The sequence below is a fragment of the Papio anubis genome, chromosome 15 (genome assembly GCF_008728515.1).
Source record: "Papio anubis isolate 15944 chromosome 15, Panubis1.0, whole genome shotgun sequence".
Taxonomy (NCBI): domain Eukaryota; kingdom Metazoa; phylum Chordata; class Mammalia; order Primates; family Cercopithecidae; genus Papio; species Papio anubis.
In genome coordinates, this window is record NC_044990.1 from 29,907,221 (window position 1) to 29,922,893 (window position 15,673).

General features: G+C 42.2%; 1 protein-coding gene and 1 long non-coding RNA gene across 3 annotated transcripts in view; one reads left to right on the forward strand and one right to left on the reverse strand.

Moving 5' to 3' along the window:
• The window catches only part of FAM124A (family with sequence similarity 124 member A), a 61,312-nt gene that overhangs the window by 41,558 nt on the left and 4,081 nt on the right, over positions 1-15,673 (forward strand). The window lies entirely within an intron of this gene.
• LOC108582888 overlaps positions 1-15,673 on the reverse strand; it is a 47,960-nt gene that overhangs the window by 8,474 nt on the left and 23,813 nt on the right. The gene's annotated exons all lie outside the window — the stretch shown is intronic.

Consider the following 15,673-nt stretch of genomic DNA (forward strand, 5'->3'; position numbering starts at 1 on the left):
TATTTCTTCAGTACTTCTTAGTGTCTGTATTTGGTATTTATAAATTATATACTGCCATCTTAAAAAATTTCAGTAAATATATACATAGCAGGATAGTTGTCCTACGACATCAGAAAGTAAATATAGCAAGGGCAGAGAAAGGAATTGAGGATTAAGTGCTCAGCTTCCTGGAAGCCAAATCAGAAAGAAAAATGAAATTTTCATTAATTGATTAAAACGAAAATCCAGATCTGAAAACAAATTTTTCTGGGTGCTGAATCTCATTAGGTCCTTTTAGGAGAATCATTCAAAGTAACAGTAAATGGCCTTCCATTATGACTTTTTGAAGGTGCATAAATGTTTTTCAGGTGGCCAAGAACAAAGTCAAGGGTGACTGATGCCTTTAGTAGCTATACCCATTGGTACTCTGCGCCAGTGGTGCTGTCTTGCTTGCTCTGGAATGGTTTTAATGCCCACAATTGCTATTTGTCCAACTTTGGAAAAGGAAATAAGAATTGGCTTTAAATAAAACCTTATAGTCACTGGATGAAAGCAGCCACTTGGGTTGACCCCCAAGGCACCCCCTCTCCCTGCCAGTTGTCCATATTTCCATTATCCTATAGGATTCCTCAAAACCTGACCTTTCACCCTCTACATCCTCAGAAACTCAAGCCCTGCCTGTATGTCAGCCCCTCTGCATCAGTCCCTCCTCAGTGGCCTGTGCTTTGAGATATCTCTTAACTGAAACTTAAGACAGCTTCAAAGTTGCATACACCTGCCAGATGTAGTGGCATATGCCTGTAGTCCCAGTAACTTGGGAGGCTGAGGCAGGAAGATCACTCGCACCCCAGAGTTCCAGGCTGCAGTGCTCTATGATCACGTCTGTGAATAGCCACTGCACTCCAGCCTGGACAACATAGCATGACCCTGTCTCTTTACAAAAAAAAAAAAAAAAATTGCATACACTGTTTATCTTCCACAGCAGTGGCTTCCATTTATTTATTTGAAATTTTAGTTCATGCATTTTATGGATTCATAATAGCTGTACATATTTTCACAGTACTTGTGGCCATCTGATACACTCATATAACCAAATCAGAGTAGCTGAGATGTCCATCACATTTATTAAGTGTATATTTGCACCTGTCATGGTTCAGACATTGTGTATATAACATCTTCAAGCCTTGATACTAAGAATCATTTTTCCTGTTTTGTGCATTAGTAAAACAATGATCTGAAGACTGGTCTCTGAGCCAGGGTTTGCGTTTATATCCTATTTCTTCCAAATGCTAGCTCTACAACCCTGGGCAAGTTACTTTCCTTCTCTGTGCCTCTATTTCTTTATCTGTAAAAAGGAGGTATTATGAGTAAGCACCTCATAGGAGGACTGTACCAGTGAGGGCGCACTCAGAGGCTTAGGAGTGATCTAGCCTAAGGATGGCACACAGTCAGGGGAGCTGGTGGAGAAGGAGACTCCTGGTGTTGGGGCTCAGATCTTCCCAGGTCAGCTTGGCCACCAGATGGGAAAGAAGGCTGGGGGGAAGTCGGGGAGATCCGGGATGTGCTGGAACCCACATCTGTCACCACCTCAAATTCTGTGACATGGTGACCTGAGGAGGAGCTGGTACCCTTTGCCATGGTCCTAAAACACACCTGCCCAGGGCCAGGTGAAGCTGAAAATGGAGATCTAGTGAGAGCTGGGGAGCTGCAGGCCTGGGAGCACTGAGCCAGCTGGCTGGGGACAGCCCTACTCTAACCTTCAGAGCATGAAGAAATGGCCATTTCTGCATTTCCACCTCACACCCAACCCTATACAATGTGGCAGGGAAGGGACTTCTGGGTGGTTCTTGTGTGCCTAAGTCAACACAGTCAAGGCCACATGGTTATGGGATGAAATGAACAAAATACAGGGAAAGAATTTAGCATGGTAAATCCCGGCACGCGGTAAGGACTATTAAGAATTAGCTGCTGTTATTACCATTATCACCGCCACCACCACCATCATCATCAGAGCCCATAAAACACTAAGGATTGAAATGCACAGAGGTGGCTCCACCATTAGCTGAATTTGATGGCTGCCCAGGGCCTTCCCAACAGCAAGGGCCTCTTTTCAGACCACAAAATATATCACCTTCCTGACTGAGATGGGAATTCAAGATGCTTGATTGGTCGATGGGAATATGTGCCCATCTCAGTCACATTTGTGGGATTTATATAAATTATTCTAGAAGATGCCACAAATTACTTTCAAGTGGCTCACCAAAAAACTATACAGATTATATTACATATATACTCATACATATATGTATCCATATATAGATAATATATGTACATATGTAGATTTTTAAAATAAGACAACTTCATCTAAGTGGTGGGTATAGGGGTGTTGTTCTTTAACACTTTTGGATGTTTGAAAGTTTTATAATAAACATTGGAGAAAAGTGCACATATTTTCAGCCATTTTTAGGGGATAGTTTTGGGGGCCTTTCACCAGTGGAGGCCACTGAATAAACATTGCCAGATTTTTATTTAGAATATATAAAAGCTGTCATCTGCCAGGTAAAACATAAGACAAACACAGTGTCTCTGTCCTCCTAAAGGAGGTATCTAAGTTATACTCTTTTCCTTTTTTGTTTTTTTCTTCAAAACCACCTTTGTAAAATAAAATTGTACTTTTTATGTGCATTAGTGACCAGGAATCTACTGTTCCAGCCCCAAAGCCGGTTCAGTTAGCAGGGACTCAGTAATGCTCTGAGGATGCATCTGCAGGTGTTTCTTTATGGCAGAACTTGACAACTAGATTTTAGAAGGTGATGGGGCCCATTATGAGCCATGGAGACTGATGACTTACCAGTAACAATGCAAGTTTATAGCAATTGTAAAAATATCTGTAAGTCAGAATGGAAGTGGCAAGGGCAGGAAAGCTTGAGTACTATCATCCTGAAAGATAAGGCCACCTACTTGAGAAGGGGGGCCTGCTTCCTGCATAGCCACGTTCCTTGGCCTCTGCTCACACAGAGCCCATGGGCTTCCACCATGCACCGCTGCCCTCATAGTGACACTCGGGAAAAAGAAAAGTCCTGCCACAGCATCTGCTACTGTAGTTAATCCTTATGGCAGTTGTTGGCATCAACACAGACCTGTAATCTTTAGGTCAGGAGGAATTTATGTCATGCCTAAATTTAACCAGTTGTCCATTCAGCCAGTTTATAGAGTGCCTGCTCTGTACCAGGCTCTGTGAGCTCAGAATACATCAGTAAACAACACAGACAGAAGTCCCTGCCCCAGTGAAATTATATTCTAGCAGGGGCAGGCAGATAATAAACAATAGCTGTAATAAAAATTATGTACTGTATTAGGAAAGTTGATGGGGGAAATGGGTTCAACCTGCTTTTTAAAACTTGTAATAGGAGGCTGATTCTGTTGCTCAAATCACTGTTCACTAAACCTCCAAAGCATAAGGATTTTTAGTTACTTGAATCAAGCCATTATTGTCCTCACACATGCTAAGATCCACTAGTAATCCAAACCAAAAACTTCTGGAAGCATGCAGATAAACCTCCTGTGGAAGAAATGACCACATTTGTTTTCAAATATATTCCCTTGTGTTTACATAATATATATTTTACAAAATATATAGGATTTTGAAATTTTTTAAATGTATATCATTTTAGTTTGATCCTAGTATCTAATTGCTTATCTGAAATACTTGTAGGAAATTGCAAATAGATTTTTCTGGACCTCAAAAGAGAAGAATAACTTCCTGAAATTGAGAAGCAAAGAAAATGCCTAGAACCGCTGGGTTGAAGTCAGACCTAAATCTTTAGGCTATGGCTGTCTGCTCATTTCCTATAAATTTCCAAGGAATTCGGTTTTATAGATTTCTTGTCACATAGTTTTCATGTAAATAAGATTTTTTTCTAAAAGCGTTCTCCTTTTCTGATTCATTTCGAACAATGTAAATGAGAAATGTAATCTTAGCTGTTTTAAGAGAAACAGCTACTACTGAGCCACCTAAGCGACGATCTGAGTGTAAGGGTTCAGCTGCCCCCTCCTAATATTCAGACCGGAAGTGTTTCTTTTCAGTACTCTTCCTGAGAACCTCCTACCCTATTCACACAGAAGTGCCGTGTCAGAATAACCCAGTCCCGCCTCCCTAGCTGTAGTCAGTGTGTCAAGACTATCTGTGCACCAGATGTCACGAGGCATTGGGGATTGGAATTGGGAAAGAAAAGTTGGCTTTTCCATGTAAAGTTTGGGGAGTGGTCAGCAGCTGTGTTTCCCACCAGGGAGAGAAAGCCACCCCGCCTTGAGTGAGAGGAAGGGTGCTGACCTGCAGAGAGAAGGCCAAAGAAGAGAAAGAACAGGACTTATTGCATCTGAACCCTTAGCTCCACTTATCCTGTCGCCCAGCTGCATTCCTGCAGTTGTGGACATCCCCCAGTTCATTAAATCTCTTTTCTTAATAGTGTGAGTTGGGTTTCTGTCCTTGACAAACAAAAGAGTTAAACAGTCTTAGGGGACAAATTCAGTTCTGACATCTTTCCTTTGAAAGGGCAATGGAAAGGAGCAATGAGAACGGCTGAAGAAATAACAGGACCAAGGAGGAAGTTTCCAGAACTTGGTCAGTTCTGAATCTGTTACAGAAACCACAAAAGAGGCTGCTGTGTGTCCCTCCTTGTTGGGACACCCCCTGGCCAGAATTGCTGTCTGTGTGCAACCTCAGTCAGCTAGAAAAGCAACACCAAACTGTTGGAAATGATATAATTACCTCCTTAATGGACACTTAATCCCAGAAAAATTTAGAATAGAAATAATACAGTAAAAATACATTATATTAACATATTTTGTGGTAGCTGAGAAACAATTTGGTCATGTTTGGTATTTTAAGAATTTGTTGTGTTTTAGAGAATTTGACCTATTAAGACAAGAGGTCAACCTTGTGATTCCAATTTAAAATGTAGTTTAGAATTGATTTAGATTTGTACTTTTAAGTTAAGGGATATGAGAGCAAAGTTTTAGTAAATTTGTAACATTGGAACAGTTAAGAGGATCTAACTGTCACCATGTTTGTATGTTGAATTGATTAGATTTACAAGAGTTACTTAAATACTTTAAAGATTTTGTTTATTAATGAGACCACTGAACTACTTAAAAAGAAAATCAAAACATTGAATGTATAAATGAAGTTTAAGACATTAAAGGAAATTAAGCTACATAGCCCTTTTAAAAACAATTGTTAATTGTTAACATTTGCTAGACTTAGTAATAGAATAAGATTTGTGAGTTGAACTCAATCAATTTAAGGGAAAATTGAGTTTGAAATTGGTAACTTTAATTAATTGAATGTTAATTTTTAAAAGTATTGTTTTGATTCTTTTTCTGTACCCAAAAGCAGATCAGAAAACCTACCTTGATATTCCAGAATTTTATCTGATTATGTAAACCCCCACCCTAGGTAACTTGTGGAGGGTTAGTTTAATCCCAGCCAGGACTATTTCAGGTACAGCCGGGATCCCAGGACCCAACTACTGTCCTGGGTGAGTTTAGAATCAGGGAGACAGTTCTGGGGGCCACTTCTCACCCACAGTGCTCCTGGAGATGTCCTGTTTACTCTGGGCTCTTCCAGATCCTGTGGACATGGGGTTCTGGCCTGTCTCTTTGAAGACCCTTTGCAACTCTAGGGTGGGCCCAGCCTGAATCAGAGACCCCAGACCCAGATCATCCTCTAGCCTTAAGGGTCCCCAGCAGGTTAAGAGGCTGGTACTTCTTCAGGCAAATAGCCCACTGACTACGTACAAGGTTGCTGCCGTATCTGAAAATGCAAACTTGAGATAACTCATTACTTACAATGTACTTGCATCCCATCTTGTCTCTGGAGAAGATGCTTAGTTACTTGATATATTCTTTGAACATGTATCAGGTTGTCCTGTCTTTAGGTCCTTTTGTTTCTGCATTTGTGTCTTAAATACTATGCACTTCAAAGATGGGAATTTTTTTAAATTTATAATGTTCTTACTTGCTTTTTACCACTCAAGAAAGCCCACACAGAATTCTGGCTGGGAGAGCACCTAAGGACTGCTGCTTTGCAGATAATAGAATAGCCACAGTGAGTTTTTGACCTATTCTTGGCATGAATCTTACTAACCCACAAAACTTTGAGGTGTCCTAAATTCTATTTGCTGAAAAGAGGCATTGTTAGTACAGGGCTAATCTCAGCAATCAGCGTTTTCCCCCCTTAGGCAGATTTATGGAAAAGATTAGATCTATAGTTACTCTTTAAAATCTACAATGGCCATGACGTCCATGTATTCTGAGGAAGGCTGGATGGGCCGTTTGTTCAGCCTGAGTCTTTGTCCTGTGGGTGGTTAGTTGATCTCTTCTGATGTAGGCAGCCTGTGTTTTTGGCATAAGCATTACAAATATATCCAATAGTTCTCTGTTTTAAGTGAGCTAACAGATAATACTGCAAAAGCAAACTTATATAAGCCATAGAGATGGGTGGAACTGATGAGGATTCAAGGCTAAAAAGCAAGTTTTGTTATTTAAACAGATCTGCAGATAAGAACAAAATAAAAATTTATTGAGAGGGAAATGTGGCAGTGGAAATTCATTCTCTGGAATTTCCATTATCCATATCATTTTCCAGACAGAGGTTAATTGAAAGGACAAGTTCAGCCTACTTTAGCCAAGATAATTGCGTACAAAGAGGGGGAAATGTGAATGCTAAAGGAATTAAGATAGTAGGGATAAGACAGAAGGGGACAGAACGCTCCTGTGTGCTGGGCCGCCTCTCCCACTAGCTTTCTCACTGCACATTAGACAGGCCACGGTTTTTCTAGGTCTCCATTTTTATAGCTTTCCACAATCACAGATTTTTGGATTTGGGAGGTTGCAGGAGTTTAGTTCACAGAGAGTAACAAAGGGCATTTTTAAGTTTTGAAGAGTATATAGTCATGAAAATATAAGGTCATTCAGAATAAAATAATTTCAGTAGCCATAAAAGTAGATACGGGCCCCAGAGCAAGAGAAGTAAAGCCAGCTAGGCAGAAGGGAAAATCAGAAAGTTGGCCCTTGTCTGGCTGCACATTCATTCAGATCACCTGGGGAGCCTTTCAACTGATGCCTGGGACCCACCCCCGCGATTCTGTTTCAGTTGCTGTGGAGCGTTTTTTGTTGTTGTTGTTGTCTTTTAAAGCTTCCTGGGTGATTCTTATGTGCAACCAGGATTGCATAGTACTGACCCACATAATACAATAAATTCTGCTCTCATTTCTGTTCCTCTTGGCATGATTTCATGACAATCTCAGTCTTGAGGATGCTGCCAGTATCGTTCCTGGCAAATACGTGTATTCACTGATTCTAGTGATGGTGTGGGTGGCCAGAGTGGAGAATGGTTAGGTGGGGACTGTGACGCCCAGCTGCAGTCTGGGCAGTAATATAACCTCGCCAAGTCCAGTGGAAGGTCTTGAGAGTGTTAAGGAGACCTGACTCACTGGTGTTACCACAGTTTAGGCGTGGATCCTTTTCTGACGTGGTCAGCTAGCTCAGCCTTGCCGTAGCACTGCTTTTGAGTTTTCGTAATCCATTTTTATTATGTCAAGTAGTGGGGGCTCACTTTTCTCTGAATTAGTGATTGGAGTCCAGGCCAAAAAGCAAAAACAGTGATAAGTATCTCACACTTAAAGTTCAGAGAATCTCCAGCTGTGAGACCAGCCACTTCCCTCTTCAAAGCAGGCTGGGTGGCCCAGTTCAGCAAAACCAGAATATCCTTTTCCCTTACCTTCTTACAAGGAAGTTGGGGTCACATGAGGTCAGTAGGTTGGCTTTGGGGGCACACCTCCCCTCTGCTCCCTACCAAATCAAGAGTCCCCAAACCACATTCCCCTCCTGCCCTGATTGTCTCTTGTCTTTATCATTCAGAGCCACTGAATGGCCAAAACTTGATGCTGCAGGCCTGGGCCCTAAGAAAGCAGCAGGAGGGAGATGGCCGGGCTAAATGGGAAATAGACAGTGTCTATGCCTAGATGAAAGAGTGGGAAAATTGGTTTAGAAGTTTGTACAGAAAGCAATTGACAGGAGTCAACAAATTAAAGACCACAGGCCAAATCTGGCCCAGCACCTATTTTTGTAAATAAAGCTTTATACACACACACACACACACACACACACACACACCAGTTGAACCCCCAGATCAGCTACCTCTTCCCCTTCCCATCAGAAGGCCAAAGCTTACACTCTGGAAAGATGGACCAGGGACCTAGACCACAGGACACCAAGCACAGTCAGGAGTGGGAGTGCCATACTGGGTCCAGGAGGAAGAAGTGCAATTCTGTATTGCACTTCTGGGATTGCCAGGTTCCTAACAGCTGCCCAGGCAGGAGGCTGAGGGAGTCCCCTCTGGGGAGAACTGGCAGGCTAGTGGCTGCCAAATCAGACAGCACAGATATTGAACATTTACATCATTGCACAGAGTTCTATAGACAGCACTGCTAAGAAATAAGACCTGGATAAGGGTAAATCTCTTTTTTTCCCCCATTATAAGCTTTGTAGAATGAATGTATACTTTGTTTTTAAAACTCTGTTTACATATCAGTTTATAAAAATAAAAATTTAATTCAAAAAATGATAGGGAGGCCTTCCTGCAGAACTTAGACCCCCAGGTTTATGCAAGGGCATTATATTTTCATAATACAAAAGCTTAGCAGCAACTCTCACCTGGGGGCACTTGGCATCTCTTCTCCACCACGGGACATTTGGCAGTGTCCCGAGGCAGTTTTGATTGTCACAACTGGGAGGTAGTGAGGGTGCTATTGGTATCTAGTGGATAGAGGTCAGGGATGCCGTTAAACGTCCTCACAGGACAGCTCTCCCAACAAGGAGCTATCTAGCCAAAAATGTCAATTGTGCTGAGCTAGAGAAAACTGGGATTAAACTGAATCTCCAAGATTCCAGGCAGGCTCCCAAATAGATATGTATGCATGTAATTTTTCTTTTAATGAGACAGGGGCTTGCTATGTTGCCCAGGCTGGTCTCAAACTCCTGAGCTTAAGCGATCCTTCCACCTCAGCCTCATGAATAGCTGAGACTACAGGCATGTAACACTGCGTTGGCTTAATTTTTTTTTTTTAAAACTTGAATCCTTTGGGCTAGAATGCAGTAGTTAGCTAAACTTCAGTCCCACAAGCTAGCATTATACCCTCAGTGCAATCGAAAATTAAATTGGAGAATTGAACAAATTATCTGGATAATTCAAAAACAAAATACTCTATCTCTTGTTGTTCAAATAAAGTAAGAATGGGATTTTTAACCTAAGTTATTGTTAATCATTTCTGTCAACTCCTCCTGGTCATTGAACTATATCACAGGATATTTCTTTCTTGAAATTTCTTAAAATCAATGATGCTTAATGAAACTCTGATGATCCTTTGTTAATATAAAAATCAGTTCTGTCTACTCCTGTGTTTTACAGCCAATGGGCAGGGTAATTCACAAATTACACCAAAAGTAAATTATATGGGGAAAGATGCAGAACTTATACAAAGAGAAAGCTTGCACCCGGGCATGATATTCTTTCAAGTTTTACAGATTCTATCATTAGATTTGTTGGTACCAGCTCCGGGTCCTCAGCTGTCACTTTGATTTTCTGTTGTTCCTCCTTAAGTGAATAGCTTTTTAATATACATCAGATCAATATCCAGGTTGTTTCCTAGAACTTCTAGGTGCCCAGCCCTTTTCTGTTTATTAATAGTATCTCCTGTGATCCTTGCCACATTTTCCCCAGAGTCGCTGCTGACACGGGTTGAGTGTCCCTTCTCTGAAATGCTTGGGATCAGAAGTGATTAAGATTTCAGATTTTTTTGGATTTTGGAGTATTTACATTATACTTATCACTTGAGCATTGGAAATCCAAAATCCAAAATGCTTCAGTGAGCATTCCTTTGAGCATCATGTCAGCACTCAAAAGGCTTCAGATTTTGAAGCATTTTGGATTTTGGATTTTGGATTAGGAATACTCAACCAGTATTAAACAAAGCTAGTTCCTGAGGCAACTACTCAGATTTTTTTATTTGAAAAGTTGCTCTTTATCATTAGATGTGGCTACTGCTTTTCCCGAAAATATCAGAGTCCTCATAACTTTTTTCTGTTAAAATCAAATAATATTTATTGGTATTTATGACTTATGATATATAGGTATATGCTTACACATGTATAAGTACCTTAAAATTACCTTAAGTTATTTTAGAAGATATGTATTTGTATCTCACATGTGTTTTTGTATTTATTCATTCAGGAATGTATTGAGTGCTTGCTATGTACAAAACTGAACATTTGTTTAAACACATAATTGCAGGGTCAGACATCAAGCAACCCAGTTTCTAAAAGCCTCACAGAACTAAGTGAAGATATAACAATTAACCCAGTTCCTCTAGATATATCAATGTCTTTTATTTGTTGAGGTAATTTGTAAGCTCAGGTTCAGCTGAGAATGACAGGGACCTAAAGAATCGTGGCTTAATCAAGAGTGGCTTATTTTCTCTCCTACTTGTGGTCATCCACAGTACTCAGGAATCCTGGTTCACAATGGCTACTGGATGCAGTAGCAAAAAGTTTTTAAAATAGAGCAAGGGGCCAGGCATGATGGCTCATGCCTGAAATCCCAGTGCTTTGGGAGGCCAAGGCAAGAGGATCACCTGAGGCCAGGAATTCAACACCGGTCTGGGAAACATAGCCAGACCCTGTATCTACCAGAAAAAAGAAAAAAAAAAAATTGGCTGAGCATAGTATCACATGCCTTTAGCTCTAGCTACTCAGGCAGCTGCGGCAGGAGGATCACATGAGCCCAGGAGTTTGAGGCTGCAATAAGCTATGATCGTGCCACTGCACTCCAGCCTGGGTAATAGAAGGAGGCCCTATCTCTAAAGAAATAAAGAAATAAACCAGAGCACAATAAGTACCAGCCTTAAAGGAAAAAAGATAAATGACTTTAAAAAGAACTTCTGTTCATGAAAAGACAGCAATAAGAGAACAAAAAGGTAAGCCATAAACTGGCTGATATTTTTTTGCAATGCATATATCTAAGAAAGGTGTTAAATCCAGAATATGCATAAAGAGCAGGCATGTCTCAAAACAGAATGCCTAAATAGCCCATAAACATCTCATAAGATGCTCAATATCATCACTCATCAGGGAAATGCAAATTAACAACATGATGAAATGCCATTACCCATCAGAATGGCTAAAATTAAAAAGAATTACAATGCCAAATGCTGGTGAGGATGTGGAGCAACTGGAATACTTATACATTCCTGGTAGAATTCTGTATCGATGCAACCAATTTGGGAAACTAACAGTATCTATTAAAGCTGCAAACATGCTCTGTGGCCCAGTATTTCCACTCCTAGGAATATGCCCAAGAGAAATGAGTGCATGCTGTTCACCAAATGAGGGCAAGTGGCCACATGAGGCTTCACAGCAGCACCTTGAATTTTGTCTCTGAAGATGGCAGGTGTTCTCTAAGTGCACAGACACTGGGAGCACCATGTAAAGTCGTGGAGATATAGACGAGCATGAGGTGTTTGGGAGCATGGTAGTTGTAAACTGCTGGAGCACATGGGTTAGGATTCTAGAAAGACACAAGGCTGAAGGGGTAGGCTGGGTCTTGTAGAATTTGCCAAGGAGTGGGTTTTGCCAAGGGACTTGTTCAGGTTTGGCTTTCAGAAAGATCACTCAAGAGGTGTGCGGGGTGAAGCTAGGGAGGCTAAGTAACTCTTGGCAGGAAGCCTTTGGGGGTACTAAGTATCACTTTGCTGCCATTTTACTGATTTCAGGGAATACGTACTTTCACTTTACCCGAAATTATACTACCTGCCATTCTGTGCGGAGAATGGAGTTGGTATGTTGCTGTAACTGATGATTTTCCAGAAAGCCTTCTATTTCCATAATGGCGACAGGAAAAGGAAGGTAGACAGATGACAGTCCAGCAAGCATTTGCTCAACCGCCATCCTGTCTAGCTGAGCATCTCTTTGACAACTTTCAAACTTTCTGCCTAAAACATCACTGATTTTACAAAACATGTGCAGGCTTTGTCCATTCTTAGAGTGAACTTTTCCCTTTTCGTCCAAATCCTCTTCCTGTACCGACCATTCCAAAAAGAAAACACAGGCTTTGCCCATGGCCAGCATCCTTAGTGAGTATATGAAAACCACCCAAAGGAGAAGGAAAGGAAAAGCAAAACACGGTGTTTTTCTTTAGAGCAAGACTCTGATTTCTCAATGTGAACCCATTGCCCAATTTTCTTGAGACAGCCCCAAATTTGTGTTAGTCCCTGTGTTAAAATGACCATTGTGGGCTCATTACACAGCAGACATTGTCACACTGCTCATGTTTCTGCCAAGGGAAAAACAAGAGAAAATGATCTTACTGGGAAAGAGGAGGTGCAAGGCTGAGGGTAAAGTCCCTGACCGTGAACAAATCATGAGACTCTGCCAGGGTTCCTGGGGGAGGGGCAGAATCACCTTTACTAGTGATTTAAGAAGAAAAGATTCTTATCAAAAAGATACCTGCACTCAGATGTTTATCACAGCACTATCCACAGTAGGAAAGATGTGGAATCAACCTAAGTATCCATCAGTGGATGACTGGGAAAAAAAAAGTGGTATATATAGCATGGAATACTCCTTAACTATAAAAAGGAATGAAATCACATCTTTTACAGCCATATGGTTAGAACTGGAGGTCATTATCTTAAGTGAAATAACTCAGAAACAGAAAGTCAAATACCACATGTTCTCATTTAGAAGTGAGACCTAAACAATGGGTACACATGGACATACAGAGTAGAGTAAGAGACACTGGAGCCTCCACAGGGTGGGATGGTGGGAGGGTAAGCGGGGGTGAGGGCTGAAAATTACCTGTTGGGTGCGCTGTTCACTATTTGGGTGATGGGTACACTAAAAGCCCAGACCTCATCACTATGCAGTATTTGCACATTAGAAATCTGCACTTGTACTAAATCTAAAAAAGTAAACAAAGAGAAAGAATTGGCCAGGCATGGTGGCTCACACCTGTAATCCCAGCACTTTGGGAGGCCGAGGCAGGCAGATCATGAGATCAGGAGATGGAGACCATCCTGGCTAACACGGTGAAACCCGGTTTCTACTAAAAACACAAAAAATTAGACAGGCATGGTAGCGGGCACCTGTAGTCCCAGCTACTCAGGAGGCTGAGGCAGGAGAATCACTTGAACCCAGGAGGTGGAGGTTGCAGTGAGCCGAGATTGTGCCACTGCACTCCAGCCTGGGCGACAGAGCAAGACTCCATCTCAAAAAAAAAAAAAAAAAGAGAAAGAGAGAAAGGATTCTATCCATGTGGCAGGGAATGAGCCTCTTGACACCCAGATCCTTGAAAAGGATGCTTTGGCTCAGTGGTCCACTGCAGACCCCTTTGCTTCCCCAACTGCAAACTGCACTCAAAGGTGCAGGAAAAACTTTTGGATCAGTTACTGAATTCCAATCTTTTGGTGACTTTAGGGACATAACCAAATTTCCCGGGCTGGTTGCCTTCAGCACATTAATTTATGTGACACTATTCTGTTCCTTAAATGTCCTTAAATAGAAAGAAGGGAGCTTCTGAATTCCAGGGAGGCAGCTAGCCTGTACTGCTTCGAAGAGAAAGAAAGGAACCAGTACATCGCTGCTGTCACTTGGAGCAGCTCAGGAGGGCAGCCCCTAAGAGCTGAAAGCCAGGGGGAGGCTTCCATGTGAGGAGGATTCAGGTTCCTGTTTCACTCTAAAAAGGTCCACTGAGGAGGAGTCTCTGGAAACATCTAAAGTAACTCCCTCTTAGCCTCTGGTGCTTCTGGTCAGCAGGCAAGCACACAAGAGAGGCCAGAGATGGAACCACCACCAGGGGAACCGCACTTAAAGGAGCTCCAACCTTCACAGGTGTGAGTTCTCTTTAAATCCAACAAGACCCCACTTTTAGAAACTGACCCCTCTGCCACTGGACAGAGCCAGGGAATAGCACCAGATCTGCCCAGCAAACCCTGCATGCACATTAGCTCCAGGCCTCAGGAGGGATATGGAGGCTCCTCAGCCACCTGCCTCCTGCTGCCGCCCAGGAGTCCTGCTGTTATTCACAGTGCCGTGCCAGCCTCAAATTCCGCCCACCCAGCAGGCAGCTCCACTGCGCACGTGGGCACCCTCCAGTGAAAAAGACCAGGTACCATCTCTCTTCAAAGCAGCAGAATGTAAGGTTTGTCTGGATTCCTACCTTCATCATGTGGTAAAAATAAGAGAGTACAGATAGATTTCTGTTAAACAAGCACAGTCATGAAAATCTCTGCAAAACTGCACAATGTTCATCCTCCATCACTTGTGCCTGATTTTAAGCCAAATTGAACAGTCCCCTCTTCCCTGACAGTGGGAAGATTTAGACGTCCCCTGGCATTCCTTGCATGGGAACCTTGACCTTTTGCTCCTTATAAAGCAATAACCACAAAGGCTTCCTTTCTCAGGCAGATTCAGACTGCAAAATTTTTCACCAAGTGCATGTTCTCAAATAAGACTTTGAAGACAGAAGTTACAAGGTGATGCATACTTATCAAGAAAGAAAATGACATCAGGGCACCCAAGGGAATTGGCTTTTGGAAAAAATAAGATAGACATTTGAATTAATCAACATTATCCCCCCTCCCCCGGAAACAACCTCTGTACCTAAGGACTTCTTTCCCTAGCCTCATGACTTATTTTCTCTTTTATTCAGCCAATTCAGATGATTAAGAAAATAGGTTTGTTTCCCCAGCTGCCACCCAGCTGTGACACCTCTCAGGCCTTTTGGGGCTGCTCCTTACCCCATCCCAAAGGGGTGACTCTTCATTCCTGCTGGATGCCAGGAGAGAGCCCTTGTAGTAAACCCCAGTTAGAACTCTTTTCTTATTTCAGGGATTTGTAAATCAGATACTATTAATATATACTAAGTCAAGCCAGACCGACTGTCCTGAAACCCATTATTTAATTGAAACCTTGGATGCATAGTAAGGCTGGCCTTGGGTTCTGGCCTGTAGGCCTGGACACAGACCAGAGAGAGAACCTGAGAGAAGTAGACCCTGGTGCAAACGCGCATTGGAAGAGAGGGCTCCAGTTCTGCGCAACAGAAACAGGTTACTGGTGAGCTGCAGTGAGGGCCGGGGAGGGCTGCTGGACCAGAAGGAAGGCTAGGATATGACAGGGCAAAGCTTCTCATCCAACCCCTGCAGGATCCGCAGGATCACTCAGCAGGTGGCAGCTCCCTTTACATGATTCCTGAAAGGCATCGTATATAGAGAAATCAGTAGTTACAGCAACAAGTAGATAAATGCTAACCCCAATAGCCCCTCACTCATGGAGGATTTACTGTCTGGAACCATGGACCACCCTACCCTAAGATTGTGTCCTGGCTGTCTGTCATGCATGTACTAGAATCACATCCCATGTGGATCTGGTCTGAAATTGTCTGTGCATAGCGCATCCTGATCACTTCTGTCTTCTATTTCCAAACAGTGTCTATCAATCAGGTGGGCACATTGTGATTCTTTGGTTGGAAAGAAACAAACCTTGCAGGCTTTCTTTTTGCATTTTGTGATAATTCTTATCTCTGTTATCCTGCTCAGCCAGGCCCGTGTTCTTTTTGCCAATTTGTTGAGCACAATGG